Below are 19,321 nucleotides of genomic sequence, written 5' to 3' on the forward strand. Positions count from 1 at the left end.
TAGTTCTTAAGTTTCCTCTCCTTCTTTCTCCACATGCACAGGCAATGGAAATACTTCCTAGTGCTCCTGGACGTGTGAATCATCTGTGGTTTTGTTTGTTCCCCTTGTTGGTTTTATAGTTTTTTTGGAGAAGGATCAATGGGGAGATTCAAGCTCAGACCGCCAACCTTGTTCTCCAAGCCTATAGGTCTTTAAGATCTGGAGGTGAACAGAGAAGATGTTAATGAGAAAGTTATATTAAACAAAGCCTTGAAAAGGATTAGAAAGTTGTGCAGTGGGATATTGGATGGGGATGCATTTCAGGCAGAGGAAACCGCATGATGGTCTTGAGGTATAAGCATGTCTGGCATGTTTGCGGAACAGAAATGAGGGGAGCTGGAGTGGACTATGGATGTGCAGGTGAATATGGAAAAGAAGATTAAGATGAAAGGTCAGAGAAGTAAGAGGGTGATGTGTATTTGTAAGGAAGGAATAAACATGCCTGAGGATAGAAATTGGAGAAGGTGGTATTCAAATCTATCTACATGACTTCACACCTTGTGTTCTTTGTACAAGGTAATGTTGCAATTCATAAAGAGATTTTATTAAGTTAACCTATAATGAAATAGAACCCAGAATATGCAGTTTTGGAGCTCACAAAAGAATCTTCTAACGTGAGAGAATGATAGGTCTTTGTGGACTCAATTTATTATCTCTAGTACTTACCTTTCCCTTGAAGAGAACTGATAAAACTCCTGGTGTCATGAAGCTTACATTCCATGGAGGGAGATACACAAGAAACATGATATGTAAGTAAAAGACACAGTATATTATGGTGATCATTATTAAACAGGAAAGAAGGATAAGGAGTGCTGGAGAGATGTTCAGAATTTTAGGCAAGACAGCTATGAAAGAGCTTACTGAAAAAGTGACATTTGAATGAAAATCCTGGAAGATGTGAGTTAGTGCAAGGTGCTTAATCGTTTTGTACCTAATTTCCTCATCTGTAATTTGGGGAAGGATTACATTAAATGGTCCGTATTGAAGTATTTCCCTATACAGTGGTAGCTAATGAGTGCTCTTTGCATAGCTGTCTTTTCAATGTCCAGGTTTAAAGTTAGTACCACAGAATATTGTGTTAGGGACTCTCCAGCAGAGTTTAAATGCTTAAACATGTGCGCACATGCACACACACACACACACACACACACACACACACACACACACACACACACACACACACACGACATTGCCACTTAATTCTGGCAAATATCATTTTGGTCTCTGATTAAACATTCCAGTATATCACCTGTGGAGGTAGACTCCTGCAGACACATTAAAGCAAGTTTTCATTAGCAATTAGAAAACATCAGATTCCACGGGTGCCACATAAATTTGCCAGTTTATCTTAATTCATCAACTGCTGTCAGCATCCATGGCTCAGGCTCCTCATCATAAACAAAAAATGAGGAAGAAAAGTTTATGTTTTATTCATTCAGTACTAATTTGCATGTGCTTTGATTAGAAAGTAAAGCAATGCAGTCAATAGGTGGTGCCAGAGGGTTGCTTTTCACTGCAAGGCTAGAATTAGTTTGCTGAAGATAATCTTTTGTCCAGTGATTCTGATTCATTTTCCCTGGCCATGCTAAATATTTTTCACACATGGTGAACTATTAACATAAGAAAAATCTAAAACTTTAGAGTATATTCACATTACTACGCATGGAATAAATCATTATACATCTTATTAAAATATTTAAATGTATAAATTTCAAAAGAGGAAAATATTTAATTCTCATCTTTTATAATCATAAAAAGGATGTCTTAAGCATTTTGATAAAATTATTAATACATTATTTGAATTTATATTCAATGCATTAAGTTGAATTATGAATATGTATGTGTACTGTGTATATATACGTATATATAACATTTTTAATAATACTATAATATCTTAACAAAAGTAATACAGGGAACACATGGTGGTTCCATCTACCTATCTGAGAAGATTTTCTCACCAAATCCTTTGGAGTTGGTTCTTCTGGAGGGAAAATTATAGTTTTATTTATCTATCATCCCTTTAAGCATAACACCACATGATGCTCATTCATCGAGTAAATATTTGTTGAATTAATCTCTCACGGTGATATCTTATTCTCAAGAACTCCCTCTCTTTGTGTTATTTTTATAAAAAGCTTATTAATTAATCATATTCACTCATTTCTTAGGTTCACATAAGGATTGCATATGTTGTCACCAAAACTCTTCTATAAATCCCTTCAGGTTATAGACTATGTTAATCTTTAAAATTCTAAAATTTATTTAGACCAATGCCTGGCAATAAGGATAGCATGATATAAATGCCATAACTATTAATAATACAGTTAATATTAATATAGTTAATATTTATACTATAATTAATAACTTGTATGGAACCACAATATTAGATTACTTATTTCTAGGCACAAGCAGTGAAGATAAAATACTTATGACTAAATTCAATCTTAATTATGAGACAAATAGGGAAATTTGCTGAAACACAGAAATTTACTTCAACATCCAGGTTTCGGCAGCAGTTAAATTTAGAGATAGAGGCAAATGTTTTCCATAGAATAAACACAGCATTTGAATTTATTTCATCTTGAAAAGTTTGAAGTGTCAAAAATAAGTAACAGAATACATAAATATGTCATTTGGTATACTTTACAGACTATGGAAATTGACAAAAGTTAAGGTGCCTATCAAAAATTATGACAATTTCATAAAAAGTGTTATATGAAAAAAACTTAAGAGAAATAGACTTTTGAGAGAAAGTTGAGGAAATAAAGATAATTATTGAATTAGATTTGGAGCAAAGTAGGTAATGTATTGAGCCAATTGTTGGAAAGGAACAGGATGTCAGATTCTGTAGGTAAAGCCTGGGAAAGAAAAGAGCAGATCAGTTGGATTAGGATAATTTAAAAGAGTAGAAAAAAGTCCAAATATCTTGAATCTGAGAAAATGAGAATATTTCTACAAGTCTTTGCATAGTAAAGATCTTAGAATCTTTTGCCAGAATCCTCATATTTTTATTTGACATGAAAATTGAACATATTATTAAATCCAAAGGCCTAAAATGTCCCATAAGGATTCCAGTCCCCTGTGATTACACATAGGAATCTCAAGTGTAAGACAATTTGCTGTCAAATGTGTTTCTACAAGTAGGCACAGCACTGGACTATAATTGTAAGAGGAGGGTAAGAATGTAAATCTCTTCTTCCAAAGAAACTTTTGTTATCAAACTTAGCATTTTAAATCAATCAGTCTGATACCTAAAAACTTAGAAATTATCTCTATTATAAGGTTTGCTGTTCTAATAGTAAGCGTAATAGATACTATATTTGATGATTCCATCGCTTCAATTGGTATGATTTTAGTTAAATGATTGCACTATTATTTATGCCACAGGATGTTCGGAACACCTGATAGTCTCTTTGATACTCACTGAGTAATGATAGTTCTATGCTGCTATGGCATTAGAGTAACTTCACCCAGGAAAGTATTATAGCAATTTCCTTTCAATAACTTTTACAACAATTGAACATATTTATTCCTATGTCCCTATCTTTGCTTAGATCCCATTTTTAAAATGGCTCTGTATTAGACATGTGTGTTTTTTCATCTGAATAAATCCTTGTAAACAACAGTGAGTTAGGTTTTATAACCCCACATTATGAATCTAAAACAGGCTGTATAATATGTTTAAGTCCATAAAGGGAGTAAGAGGTAAGGCTATGATTCAATTCTTGGTCTGCTTACCACCAAAACTCTTGTCCAATCTATCTCTGGGGCCCATGTATTCTGGTTGTCTGGGACAGTTCTAATTGTTGCCTATCCGGCTCAGCATTTGTCCTCTTCCGAAATGTCTCATTTGGATGATAAATTTTATGGTCACTCTAGACCACACTAAGAAACCAGGATTATTTAATCAAGATTCAGACATTGCATCAATTTACTGGAAAACTAGAAATGTGGTTTCTACTTTAAATGCTTAAAGAAAAATAGAGAACTTGGACATCTATTCAAGTTAATGTCTCTAGGATACTTGCATAAATCTCACTGTGTATACCAGTTAGTCCAATGCTAAAAACAACAAACAAATGAATGGGATATGAAACTTGAGAGTGGGTACCAGAGTATAATATTAGAAATTTTTGCATGCTGTACACATGCTTTCTTTAGAAAGAATTTTCCCTGGGTAAGATTGATTAATAAAACTACTCTTCTTCAGCTGCTTTAAATTATATGCCACTTTTTAAAAAACCAATATTCAACAAAATAGGTTATTTCTAGTCAAAAGAGTTCTAAGAAAATATCAACATATTTATCTCTACATAAATGTAGACAAGCTGAGGATGAGGGCAAAAAGCACCTGCATGGCGCATAGAGCTACGCATGCAATGCACGCACACACACACACATTCTGGACCTCACCTCCTACCTTTCTTTTACTCATTCTGTTTCAGCCACAGTCAGTAGCTTCCTTGCTTTCCTGAAGCATATTAAGCGCCTTTCTCTCATAGGGCCTTTGCAATTTCCAGTCCCTCTATTTGGTATACTTTTCCCTCTCATTTCCCAATGGCTTCCTTCCTTCCTTCAGGTCTTTGCCAAAATGTCATCTTCTAGTAGAGATCTCTGATTAATCAAATTTAAACAGCAAAAGCCCCTTTACCACACATCTTACTTTTCCCCATTCCTCCATAAAACATACCTCCTAACATACCTCCATAAAACAGACCTTCTAACATACCTCCATAAAATAAGGTGTGTTAGAATGTGTAAGTTCTATGGAGAATATTAAAGTAAAAATATTTTAACTTTTTTAATCTTAATATTCTCTGATATAAAGTATTTTTACTTTAATATTCTCCATAGAACCTATACCTTCTAACATACCTTATTTTATACTTATTTATTTCACTTATTCTCTGTCTGCCTCTCTAAAAGGTAAGCCCATTGAGAACAGGGTTTATATTTTGTTTTTTTGGTGGTGGTGGTGGTTTGTTTTGTTTTAATTTTTGTGGATACATAGTGTATGTATGTATAAACACACACACACATATATATATACACACATAGTAGATATCCACAAAAATATATACATATGTTACATATATATAGTGTATATGTGTATCCACAAAAATTAAAACAAAACAAGCCACCATCACCAACATGTACATATATAAAATTAAAACAAAACAAACCACCACCACCAACGTATATGTATATCTCATGTCATATATATATATATATATATGTATATATATATATATATATATGTATATATATATATATATAAAATGTACCACATATAGATATGGTACATGAGATATTTTTATACAGACATAGGATGTGTAATAATCACATCAGGGTAAATGGGATATCCATCCACTCAAGCATTTATCATTTTATTGTATTACAAACAATCCAATTATTCTGTTACTTATTTTTAAATGTACAATAAATTATTGTTGACTGTAGTCATCCTGTTGTGTTACCAAATACTAGCTCTTATTCATTCTAACTATTTTCTGTACTCATTAATCATCCCCACTTCCTACCACCACTGCTCTTTCCCTGCCTCTGGTAACTATCCTTCTACTTTATATCTCCAGGAGTTCAATTGTTTTCATATTTAGCTCCACAAATAAGTGAGGACATGCAACGTTTATCTTTCTGTGCCTGGCTTATGTCACTTAACATAATGACCTCAAGTTCCATCTATGTTGTTGCAAAAACAGGATCTCATTTTTATTTGTGGCTAAATTGTACTTCATTGTGTGTATGTACCACATTTTCTTTATTCATTCATCTGTTTATGGGCACTTCAGCTGCTTCCAAATCTTGGCTATTGTGAATAGTGCTGCAGTAAACAAGAGAATACAGATATCTCTTCGATATACCAATTTCCTTTCTTTTTGGGTATATATACCTAGCAGTGGGATTGCTGGATCATATGGTAGGTCTATTTTCAGTTTTTTGAGGAACCTCCAAACTGTTCTTCATAGTGGGTTGTTCTAATTTATATTCTCACCAACAGTGTACGAAGTTTTCCTTTCTGCTACAACCTTACCAGGATTCGTTATTGCCTAGCTTTTGGGTAAAAGTCATTTTGACTGGAGTGAGACAATATCTCATTGTAGTTTTGATTTGCATTTCTCTGAAGATCAATGATGTGGAGCACCTTTTCATATGCTGTTTCCCATTTGTATGTCTTCTTTTGAGAAACGTCTATTCAGATCTTTTGCCCCTTTTTAAATCAGATTATTAGGGATTTCTTTTTTGGTTTTGTCTTGCTTTGTTTTGTTTTTTTGTTTTTTTGAGGCAGAGTCTCCCTCTGTTGCCCAAGCTGGAGTGCAGTGGTGCAATCTCGGCTCACTGTAACTGCTGCCTTCCAGGTTCAAGTGATTCTCCTGCCTCAGCCTCCCAAGTAGTTGGGACTACAGGTGCATATCACCATGCCCAGCTAATTGTTGTATTTTTAGTAGAGATGGGGTTTTGCCATGTTGGCCAGGCTGGTCTCGAACTCCTGACCTCAAGTGATCCACCAGCCTTGGCCTCCCAAAATGCCAGAATTACAGACATGCACCATGGCCAAGGATTATTAGATTTTTTTTTCCTATGGAGTCCTTTGAGCTCCTTATATTCTGATGATTAATCCCTTGTCAAATGGATTTTTTGTTTCGATGTAGTGGGGAAGTGTTTGGGGTCTTTTTACTGCAATATATACCACAGTGTCTGCCATACTGTACATCCTCAATAAATATAACTTGATAAATAGAATGAAGAAATAGATTGTGAATAAGCTGAATTTCAGCTTAGAGATGACAATTTGTCTCAATTGCTGGAAGTATGTTTCAGAAATTAACAGTAGGATCCCCTGAATCAGCAATCTTGTTTAGTTACTTTTAAGATCTTATGCATTATGGAGAACCAGCAATGGTTAATACCTTATGGCATATATCTCACCACAGCTGAGAATGATGCTACCTACTCGAAATGAATTTCATAATTTGCATCTTTCTCGCAGTTACAGAAGGATATAGAGGGTAAGTTCATAACCAAAGTCAGTTATTTTTTGTTTGTTTTGTTTTGTTTTTATATGCAAGAGGACATACTTGCAGTGTAACTGATTATAAAAGTACAAGACTGGTTTTCACCCCGATTGAGGGCACAGCTCAATTTCCTTTTAGTTATACCATGTGTCTTTGTAGAGCTGATTCTGCAAGCCCCAGGACAAGTCCCTTTCTCATATTATTGAGGTTCTCCTTTGATTGACAACTATTGATCAGCAACTCTTTTGGCAACCTTGAAAAATAGTTGTCTTCTTGAAATAGGGTTTTCTACTTATAGGAATATGACCAGACTCACTTAAATTAATCCATAAAGATGGAAATATAAAGAGAAATGATATCCCTGACTGATTACTGACTATGAGTTAGGCACACTCAGTCCTCATTCACACCTTAAGAGATGAGATATTTGTATTCTGATTTTATAACAAGAAAACCAGAGTTTCAGAATCCAGGTTCATGATGTTTGGTAAACAGTGAGCATTCACAGTGTTAAGTGCCTTTATTTGTTTCACCACCTCTTCCAGGTCCAACATTTCATTATCATACTTGAAAAGTTAATACAAACATACCAAGTTACCCAAAATTGAGTGTAGATTTCTTGATAATTAGTGTAATTGTTAAAGTTAAAGCATTATCTATCTGAGATAAATATACTTGAAATGTATATAAAATGAGAAAAAATATATTTTAAAATGCATTGGGTTTAAGAAGCCATATGAGATAAATCAACTGGCTATTTTCCCATTAAATATCCAAAGCAGCCTGGAAATTTTCTATTTTGTTAGATTATGATTATTATAATTTTATAGCTGGAATCATGCTAAAACACATGGGACAATGGAAAAAATGTTTTATGAGGCAAAATGAGCTCACTTTAAGCAGATGGTTCAGATTTTATATAATGATAAAAAATTATTTCAAAGCCCACATTACATGAGTATAAGAAATTTGAGCTGCTGACACTGTAAAGATTGTTTTTATTTCACTTTTTAAAGCAGACCAAAAATCTGTAGGCTTCCACAGATCTAGTGTATAGTAACAAATCCAGAAATTGCTGTTCTGTTGCAATGGCAATTTCCTTTTCAAATTGCATAATAATAGGTATTGGATTTTTCTCCATCTCTTGTACCCTTTAAAAACCATCCGGAACTGTGTCTGGTATGTAGTAGTTGCTTGTTTTGTATTTGTCCATTTATCAAATTAGTTTTCTTTTACTAAAAACAAAGGAATATGCTTTCAAAGTAAAAATTTCCACAACTCAATAGAATTGCAGTTAAAAGAAAGCTTCTCTTCCTTCTCAGAATCCAAGTCTTACTCTCAACTGAAACTGGTTACGGTTTTTTAGAATATTTCTTGTTGAGGCTGACAGAAAGCACTCATGTGCATACCTTTCTCTTCAAACAGTGCATTAGTAAAGGGGCTTTCTAGATATATATTAGCAAGTTCAAAGAGAATAGGAAAGCATCCATCTGCAGATGAATACCTTCAATAGATTTCTACAAGATAAAACTTTGGTGGAAGAAAGTCGAGTGAAAAAACAGATCAGAGAAAGAACATTCTAATAGAAGGGCAAAGAGGCCACTTGAGAAGTCTTCTCTAAAACTGGGGGGATAAATCAGAAAGAAGATGGGAGATCCAGGAAATTGTGGACCTAGCTCTAGATGAGATGTTGCAACAGGGCTACAGAGCTGTCAGCCCTGATTGGGGTAGATTCCACCAAGTCAATCAGTGGGCTGGAGGAGGGAGGATTTCAGGAGAGAGTTCACCATTTGATATAGATTGCTGTTCTTTTACTTTATTAAGTAGACCTATGAGAAATAAAAATGAAATCCTAAGCCTGCCAACTGACTGAATGGATTCTGTCTTGGTCAAGGGGATCTCAGGGAAAGCTTGGAAGTTGAGTTCCCAGCACTGACAGGATGGGAGGTTGGACACCATCTCCCATGTGCAATGAAAGTTTTCACGTCCCTTGCTTCACCTTTTGACACCACAAGGCTGAAAATTGTATCCTCGAATTATGCTAACCCATTTTTGGAACATGGGTCCCATAGAGAGACATGAAACTCAACTGCACATGCCCACATTTCTCTATTTATAAATATTCATGACTCTTCCTATAGTTTATTGAATATGTATATTTGGCCAGTCTATTCAACATAAATCCCTGTCATATTCTTCTGACCCTCAAAAAGTATGTTTCTGGCTTCTGAATGGAGGTTACACTTCCCAGCCTCTCAGAATGGCTACGCTGCAGGCTGCAACCTTTATGAAAAGTAAAGCCCTCCTTTCCAAATTTATGAACTTCATCATTCTCCAGTTGATACATCTTTTTAAATTTATGAATTGTATCTCCCTCTTAAAATTAGAAAGGTGTATGCATAGGAAATTGTGGATAAACTATGTAGTTTTAGAAACAGCAGTAAGTGTGCTGAGGAACAACTGAGTCATCAGTACTAGTGATCCCATAGAACGCGGTTCCAACAGTTTGTGTAAGATGATGGATAGACAGATAGCCTGAGTGGAAAACTGACAATCCAGAGCTGATGGTCTCTCTGCTTGGAGATGACGCCTCTTCTTATATGACCCTTACACTTATAAAAAGATATTAATAAGGAAAAGTGAAGTAAAGGAAAAACCCAGGTTGATAGTCTGTGGCTAGAATTTATCAGATATGGTGTTGAGAGAAGAGGGGACGTATTGAAAGAGGAATTGGGGTAGGGAAAAAGGAGGGAACTACATCTCAGTCTCATATTAAGCCAAATTCTTCTTTTGCCTTTTGTGTCAGTTTGCAGCTGGATATGGCTGCCGTGAAAACACAAGGGCTCTCTAATAGAAAAAAAAAAAAAAAAAAAACTGAAAGGAGCATTGCTAAGTTGACTCTGACTTGTTTCCAGGGAAGACAGCTTACTTCAAGTGGGATAGATTTTTCTTCAGTGCTAGTGGTTTCAGGCTATATAGGCATAATGTTTAATGGCATATTTCCAGGTTACTGACCAAGGAGCTAGTTAGACTAAAACAGCATTGTTGCAGAGTGGGTTCTCCAGGAAACAGACACTGAGATGGAAATAAGATTGTAGAATGTTTATTAGAAACTGTGTGGAGATCAACACCTTTTAAAAAGGGGTGTGGGGAAGCAGCATCAGGCAGAGAGAGAAGTGGAACTGTGATGTGGCATCAACACCTTAAGCTGTTGATCTACAGCTTAAGCTGACCCAGAGGAAGTTCTGGAGTTGATAGGGTCTGTCTGCGGTGTTCCCCATTAGGCCAAATGTAAGAGAGCCATTGTACCCCTCCCTGGATCAGACATCAGATGAGGGCCACCCCTGAAGAGTGTGCCTTTGGTCAATGGGAGGCAATCAGAAAAGGCTGTTTGATAAAGAAAGGTAGATTGTTGCAGCACTAAAAGCTGCTGAGGCAGGCTCTTCCTTAAAGGGGACCTAAGCAGTTTAATAATAAGCTTAAGACATCAGAAGAACTTGACAGAGAGGCAGCAAATACAAGAAAATAAAAGAAAGGCTATAAAATATGTGATAGGGGACTAGGAGTGGGTGGAGGCTCAAGGCAAACTGCTAGAAAGGAAATATGATCATGTGGCTTTACCTAGTCACAATGATATGAATATCATGTATTGCTTTTGCCTTTTATATTCAACCTGTTGAAATTTGGAAGATTTGTGACTACAAGGCTATAAATGAATGCATATGACCCCCATATTAATCAAAATTTAAAATTATAGATAACCAATATTTTGAAGTTGAAGGTGAAAAGGAGTGAAAGAGAGTAGGATTACTAATATCATTAAAAGATAAAGTTAGAAATCAGTAAATACCGTCTATATGAATAGGACAAGAAATAGAGGTTTAAGTATATTATTCTGATTTACAATGGTTACCAATAGGGAGAGAATAATAGAATAACACTTTGAAGAATAGTAGAAGTATCTATTCCACGAATGTTTGGTAGGTGGTTACATTTGAAGTGATATAGGCATGGCACTTTACAATTTTCTCAATTTATTCTACTACAGTTGGCCTGTTTGGATATAATAACCCTTTTGAAGAAAAGATATTTGTTCTAAATTTTCAAATTTGTGTACATAAAGTTGAGAATTTAGAGTTATTTGAATTTTCTCAATAATGATATATCTCATTTATATTACTTTTTTATTTCTCTTTTTGTGTCCTAATTAGTTTATTAAGTAGTTTATGTTATCAGTTCTTTCACATAACCATATCCTTGAATTGTATTAGCTTTACTCTATTTGTACCTTCTAAATGTCATTAATTTCTGCTTTTATCTTGGTTAACTTTTCCCCCTCTGTCTCATTAGAGGTATTTATTTTGCTTTTTAAATTTAATAATTCATTTAATTTATATTTTCCTATTTCAGCATGTAGCATTTAAGACAATAAACTTTCTTACAGTGAATCATTTCATAGAGTTTATATTTTATTTCCATATTTCATAGATTGTGGTTTTTCATGTTTTTTAACTATTATATTTAGATATTCTTCAATTTTTTTGCTTTTCCCCAGTTTTAAGCTTTTCAACTTAAAGATATCTTTTGAGGAGGATTCTAATTTTAAAATTTAACTTCCACTTTGATATTGTTATCAAAAAGCAAGTTATATATTATGTGTAAATGTGGAATTCACTGAAGTTATATTGAGACTATTGAGACTTCATATAGAACAAATTTTGAATATATTCCCAAGAGAATTTGGAAAGAAAGTTTGTATTCTATTTTCAGGATGTAGAATTTAGTATATTAATATACATATAAAATGTCTTACATTATTATTTATTTTATTTTATTTATTTATTTAATTTTTTGAGACAGAGCCTTCCTCTGTCGCCTAGGCTGAAGTGCAGTGGTGCGATCTGGGCTCACTGCAAGCTCCGCCTCCTGGGTTCATGCCATTCTCCTGCCTCAGCCTCCTGAGTAGCTGGGACTACAGGCGCCCGCCACCACGCCCAGCTAATTTTTTGTATTTTTAGTAGAGACGGGGTTTCACCGTGTTAGCCAGGATGGTCTCGATCTCCTGACCTCGTGATCCGCCCGCCTCGGCCTCCCAAAGTGCTGAGATTACAGACAAGAGCCACCGCGCCCGGCCCACATTATTATTAATATATAGAGGGACCATACATTATTACTATTTTTGCCCTGTTTGATATACCATAGAATAGAGTAAGATATATGAGTCAAAGTCACCCACTCCTCTGATACATCAATTCCATTCTGCTATTTCATTCTCTTCCAATTTTGCTGTAAAATTTTGGATAACAAATCTTTATTGTTGATTATACAGTATGTATAGTACTATCTTAGTGACTAGGCTTTCAAATCAAATGTGCTTTTTATTATTGTAACAATATCTCCATTCTTTTTGATTGAATTTAATCCATGTTTACTTTCTAGATTCTCTGAATTATTTTGATATAGGCATGGCTTTAGTTTATGGCAATAGTTTTTTGACATAGTTTTCTTTCATTACATATATTTTTTGATAAGGAAGCTCCACCTAAGGGTATGGTCATTTATTTCTTCTTCTTGCCTTTTTTCTTCCCAGATAAACTGGCCTGGCAGTGTAGAAGGAATTATGCAAAACCCCTTTTCACATTTCTTTGAGCTGGAGCCAGCTCTACTTAGTCATGGTCACATTTTTGTTACTGTTTTTTTTTTCCTTGTGGTCCCATACTTCTTACAGTTGTCCAGATTTAAGGTAGCTTTTCTCATAATCTTTAAAGACCTCCAAATTTAGTTCTCACAGAAAAATAAAGTCAATACACAAAAATGTTTGAAAGCTATTCATCATGTGACCTCTTTTCTAGCTCCCTTAATATTCATTCAATTTATTTGTCTCTTAAATATGCTCATGTCTCAATCTTTAAAGTATTTCAGTGGATTCTCACGGCTCTCAGGATAATGCTCAAACTCTTCCACCTAGCTTATCATGGGCTTCATGGAAGGAATGTGCTTTCGTTTCCTACCTTGCTTCTGAAAACTTCCCTTCTTGCACTCTACCACACATTCACACTAATATATGCTTTAGGTCCTTGATCAGTTTATAGATCTTATTTGGATCTGTATTTGAACAACATAAAGAAAAATATTTTGAGAACAATCAAGGTAATTTAACTAATAACGATTTTATGAAATTAAGACATCATTTTAATGTTTTTAGATGTGATATAGTATTTTAATTTTGTTTAAACAAAGAAATCTTATTCTTTACATACACATGATGAGAGGCTTATGATAATGTCTGAGATTTGGTTCAAAATAATCCGAGGTTGGAAAGTAGGTGAAACAAGGCTGTCTGAGCTTGTAATTGTTTAAACTGGATGTTGAACACGTGGTAATCATTATACCAATCTCTTGACTTTTGTATATATTTGAAACTTTTCAAAATAAAAAAAGAAATCTTTTTGGATCCAATTATGGAGATGTATTTTAATATAGTTTTAGATCATATATAGGCATCCACAATTAATCTATTACTACATATTTATTTAAAATAGTATATAAAATGCATATATAATTTTTATTTACTTTTTGGATTTTGAACTTTTAAGTTCAGGGATAAATGTGCAGGATATGCAGGTTTATTACATAGTTAAACGTGTGCCATGGTGATTAGCTGCACAGATCATCCCATCACCTACAGATTAAGCACAGCATCCACTAGCTATTCTTACTGATGCTCTCCCTCCTCCCACCCCCCAACAGGCTCAAGTGTGGGTTGCTCTCCTCCCTGTATCCATGTGTTTTCATTGTACAGCTCCCACTAATAAGTGAGAATATGTGGTGTTTGGTTTTCTGTTCCTGTGTTAGTTTGCCAAGGATAATGGATTCCAGCTCCATCCATGTCACTGCAAAGGACATGATCTTGTTCTTTTTTCTGGCTGCATACTATTCCATGGTATATATGTACTATATTTTCTTTATCCAGTCTATAATCAGTGGGCATTTGGGTTGATTCCATGACTTTGCTATTGTGAAAAGTGCTGCAGTGAACATACGTGTGCATGTATCTTTATAATAGAATGATTTATATTCCTTTATGTATTATACCCAGTAATGAGATTGCTGGAGAGAATGCTGCCTCTAGGTCTTTGAGGAATTGCCACACTGTCTTCCACAATGGTTGAACTAATTTACACTCCCACCAACAAAAGTGTTCCTTTTTCTCCACAACCTCACCAGCATCTGTTGTTTTTTGACTTTTTAATAATAGCCATTCTGACTGGTGCGTGATGGTATCTCACTGTGGCTTTATTTGCATTTCTGTAATGATCAGTGACGTTGAGCTTTTTTTCATGTTTGTTGGCTGCATGCATGTCTTCTTTTGAGAAGTGTCTGTTCATGTCCTTTGCCCACTTTTTAATGGGGTTGTTTTTTTAATTGTAAAATTGTTTATGTTCCTTGTAGAAGCTGGATATTAGACCTGTGTCCGATGGGTAGATTGCAAAAATGTTCTGCCATTCTCTAGGCTGTTCATTCACTCTGATGATAGTTTCCTTTGCTGTGCAGAAGCTCTTTAGTTTAATTAGCTCCCATTTTTCAATTTTTGCTTTTGTTGCAATTGCTTTTGGCATCTTCATCATGAAATCTTTGCTGTGCCTGTGTCCTGAATGCTATTGCCTAGGTTTTCTTCTGGGGATTTTATAGTTTGGGGTTTTACATTTAGGTCTTTCATCCATCCTGAATTGATTTTTGTATATGGTGTACGGAAGGGGTCCAGTTTCAGTCTTCTGCATATGGCTAGTCAGTTATCTTAGCACCGTTTATTAAATAGGGAATCCTTTCCCCATTGCTTGTTTTGGTCAGGTTTGTCAAAAATCAGATTGTCGTAGGTGTGTGGACTTATTTCTGGGTTCTCTATTATGTTCCATTGGTCTTTGTGTCTTTGTACCAGCACCGTGCTGCTTTGGTTACTCTAGCCCCATAGCATAGTTTGAAGTCAGGTAGCGTGAGTGTGATGCCTCTAGCTTTTTTTTTTTTTTTTTTTTCGCTTTGGATTGCCTTGACTGTTCAGGTTCTTTTTTGGTTCTATATGAATTTTAAAATAGGTTTTTTCCAGTTCTGTGAAGAATATCAGTGTTAGTTTAATGAGAATAGCATTGAATCTATAAATTCCCTTGGACAGTATGGCTATTTTCATGATATTGATTCTTCCTATCCATGAGCATGGAATGTGTTTCCATTTGTTTGTGTGATCTCTGATGTCTTTTAGGTTTGTGATTCTCCTTATAGAGATCTTTCACTTCCCTGCTTAGCTGTATTCCTAGGTATTTTATTATTTTTGTGGCAATTGTGAATGGGAATTCATTCCTGATTAGGCTCTTGGCTTGATGGTTGTTGGTGTATCTGAATGCTAGTGATTTTTGAATATTGATTTTGTATATGAGACTTTGATGAAGTTGCTTATCAGCTTAAGAAGCTTTTAGGGTGAGATGATGGGGTTTTCTAGATATAGGATTGTGTCATCTACAAACAGGGATGGTTTGACTTCCTCTCTTTCTACTTTAATGCCTTTATTTCTTTCTCTTGCCTGATTCCCCTGTCCAGAACTTCCAATACTATGTTGAATAAAAGTGGTGAAAGAGGACATCCTTGTCTTGTGCCAGTTTTCAAGGGGAATGCTTCCAGCTTTTGTCTGTTGAGTATGATATCGGCTGCGGGTTTGTCATATATGACTCTTATTATTTTGAGGTATGTTCCTTCAATACCTAGTTTACTGAGAGCTTTTAACATGAAGGGATGTTGAATCTTATTGAAGGCTTTTTCTGCATCTGTTGAGATAATCATGTTGTTTTTGTCTTTAGTCCTGTTTATGTGATGAATCACATTTATTTATTTGTGTATGTTGAACCAACCTTGCATGAAGTCTCTTTGATTGTGGTGATTAAGCTTTTTGATGTGTGGCTGGATTTGGTTTGCCAGTATTTTGTGGGGGATTTTTGCATTGATCTTCATCAACAATATTGGCCTGAAGTTTTCTTTTCTTGTTGTATCTCTACCAGGCTTTTTTTATCAGGATGATTCTGGCCTTATAGAATGAGTTAGGGAGGAGTCCCTCCTTTTCAATTTTTTGGAATAATTTCAGTACGAATGGTACCAGCTCTTCTTTGTAACTCTAGTAGTATTTGTCTGGTCCTGTGCTGTTTTTCTGTTTATAGCTACTTATTACTGCACAATTTCAGAACTCATTATTGGTCTAGTCAGGGATTCAATTTCTTTCTGCTTCAGTCTTGGGAGGGTGTATGTGTCCAGGAATTTATCCATTTCTTCTAGATTTTCTAGTTAATGTGCATAGAGTTGTTTATTGTATTCTCTAATGGTTGTTTGTATTTCTGTGGCATTAGTCGTGATATCCCCTTATCATTTCTGATTGTGTTTATTTGAATCTTCTCGTTTTTCTTCTTTATTAGCTAGCTAGAAGTCTATTTTATTAATTTTTTTCAAAATCCAACTCCTGGAGAAATATGGAACACTTCACAAATTTGCATGTAATCCTTGCGCAGGGGCCATGCTACTCTTCTCTGTATCACTTCAGTTTTAGTATATGTGCTGCCAAAGCAAGCACAAACACAAGTCTTGACTAAGCCATCTAAACTATTTTTCATCTCTCTTATATCATCATATAAAAGATCATAGTAAAAAAATCTGTCAACAAAAAATAAAAGACAATACTAGACCACTTGTCTATTTTATCTAGTATTTTCTGGATATAGATTGGTCTTATCACATAGAGAACTAACAGTCCCCCTAATGGTTTGGGTATTGATATGCTTTTAGATCTGTATATGTTTTGTCAGTAAAACAAAGATAACAGCTCTTTGATTCTGACAACCAAGGTTGGCTCTATTCTTGCATGAAGAGTCAGCTTTAATGTTTATTTCTAACCACCATAACATATTTTTACATTGCTCTGAAATACTAGCCTATTTTGCTCGTTATTGGCTTCATGACCTGAGTCTCTTACTTCTGAGACCATAGTGAAGATGCTCTATTGAAAAAGGGCCTTCATATTTATTCATGTGAACAAAATATACATATAAAAATGAGCACGCATGTGCGCACACATGTATACAGGCACACACACAAAGATAAATATTTAACAGTGAACCAGGCTCTGCACTAGAATCTGCAGGTATAACAAAGAACTCTATACTTACGGGAGGTTAGAGTTTGAGAGACATGTGGAATGGAAAGGCATTGAAAATGATACAGAGCAATTTATCCTGGCCCCACATTTGTGCCAGCTGAGGAGTGACAAAAAATACTGTTTCTGGGTTCCACTCAAAATCAAATAAATCAAAATGTCTGGTTATGGGACCAACCATATGTATTTTTAAAATTTTCTCAGGAGGCACTAATGTGTAACAAATACTGAAAACACTCATAAAGAGCAAGCTTTGCAAACCTTTATCTGAGATCAAATGAAAACATTTCTGTGCCACCTTTCTTCCACTGCAGTCCTCTTGCTTCATACTCCCAGATTTAGCAAGAAGAAGATGAATTATAACATTGGGATAAAGGGCCAGTTGATGGCTCTTGGAGTTTATTCATTTATTTATTCTGCAAACATTCAATGAGCACCTATTATGAGCTGTGTGCTGGGCACTCTGGTGGTGGTTGCTAATACAAAATTAACAAGACATTGTTTCTGCTATATCAATTAGGAAAGACAAGTAAGTAATCTGTGATTACATTCCTGAGTGATAAGTGCAACATTGTGAGGGTAAATTTAAGTTAAGTAAAAGTGTGAAAACTGGGCATGGATTTTTAAAACAAAAGGAAGAAGTTCCTTTTTCTCTTTTCTGTTTTGCCATTTAATTCATTTGCAGAAGAAAACAGGTAATTTGACCATGGATTTTTTGCTTATTTTGACCTTCTGTTTATTTTTACTTTTTTTTTTCTCCTTGCCTCTTGTATTTCCTGTAAACTGTGAGCTAAATCTAGAGACTTGTTCATATTCAGGTTCGAGTATGGGCTGGAATACTTCATCGGTAATGTTGAGTACTTCCATCAAGAGACCCACACTACCTGTTTTAAGTGTCTTTTTGGATTTTATGGACGATTATTTTCATTCCCTAAATCCAGTATTTTGTCAAGAACTTTAAGTGGTTATTTTCTTTTACTCCTTCTCAATATATTTGCCATAATTTTCTATGAAGAGAGACTTTCTCTGATTGACTATTTAGTTAAGCTACAGTACAGTGGGTATAGGAAAATCAAGATAAAGGCTTGCTTCTCTATCAGTTTTCAAAATGATGAGGTGGTACTTGAATATCAGTTAAAGTAGACTGCTGAAGGATTTTTCCTGTTATCATTATGAACTCATGTTTTTAAAAATTAATCTCCTCAGTCCATTACATTTTTTTTTCCCTGAATAATCCCAACTTTGGTCAATGACAGCCACTTCAGATTGGCTCCAGAGAACTTTAGACTTGACCCCGGTCATCACTGATAACTTCCTTGTTTCTGGTATGATAGAATGTAACCAACATATCTTATACCATTCCTGATCTACACTGAGAACCAGTCAGTCCAACAAGTAACTTAGTGGGAGTTGGTGTTTAGGGACTCAATCTGAAAACTTGCCTGGAGTTATATAACCTAGGGAGGATGGCAGTGCTTTTCTGAGAATGAGCAAGAAAATGGGCATCCCACATAGGCTGAGGAGTGCATGGTGGTGTGCAGGAAAATCATGCCATATAGACAACAGCCTTTTAAAATTCTTTTTCATTACTCTTTTTAATCCTCCAAGGCATATGTTTGCAGGCTCTTTCTCCATGGCTTACCTCCTTTGATGATGAAAAGGTGTGTGATAATAGCAGGCAATCGTTTTATAAATTACCACTTCATTTCATAGGGTTCTGTGTCTGTCAAGGTATATGATAATCAGGAAATGCTTACTGAATAGTCATTATGCTAGCTTTAAGGGATTCAAACAGGATTAAAACCTTATTTCACATTGTCCTTCAGCTTATTTCAATAGAGTGATGAATGCTATTGTTGGAGCCCAAAACAAGAAAGTAATAAATTCTGCCTGAGTGAAAAAGAGAAGCAGTCATGGAGTGAGTTTTGGTAAAGGTCTTAAAGGAATAAAACTTTGGTGTGTGTGTACGTATGTAACAGGGGATGGGGAGTTGGGGCATTATTTAAAACAGAACAGTTGTAATAAAGACAAAGACACAGTGATTTAAAAGTGGAAAGGT

The 19,321-nt window shown here is 35.1% G+C and overlaps 1 protein-coding gene and 1 non-coding gene across 6 annotated transcripts in view; one reads left to right on the top strand and one right to left on the bottom strand.

The window, feature by feature from the left end:
* The window catches only part of RALYL (RALY RNA binding protein like), a 717,288-nt gene that overhangs the window by 440,915 nt on the left and 257,052 nt on the right, over positions 1 to 19,321 (top strand). The gene's annotated exons all lie outside the window — the stretch shown is intronic.
* LOC112134731 (U6 spliceosomal RNA) lies at positions 16,577 to 16,683 on the bottom strand. Its single transcript, XR_002916094.1, has one exon. It is a non-coding gene; the product is annotated as a U6 spliceosomal RNA (small nuclear RNA).

The sequence above is a fragment of the Pongo abelii genome, chromosome 7, assembly GCF_028885655.2.
Source record: "Pongo abelii isolate AG06213 chromosome 7, NHGRI_mPonAbe1-v2.0_pri, whole genome shotgun sequence".
Taxonomy (NCBI): domain Eukaryota; kingdom Metazoa; phylum Chordata; class Mammalia; order Primates; family Hominidae; genus Pongo; species Pongo abelii.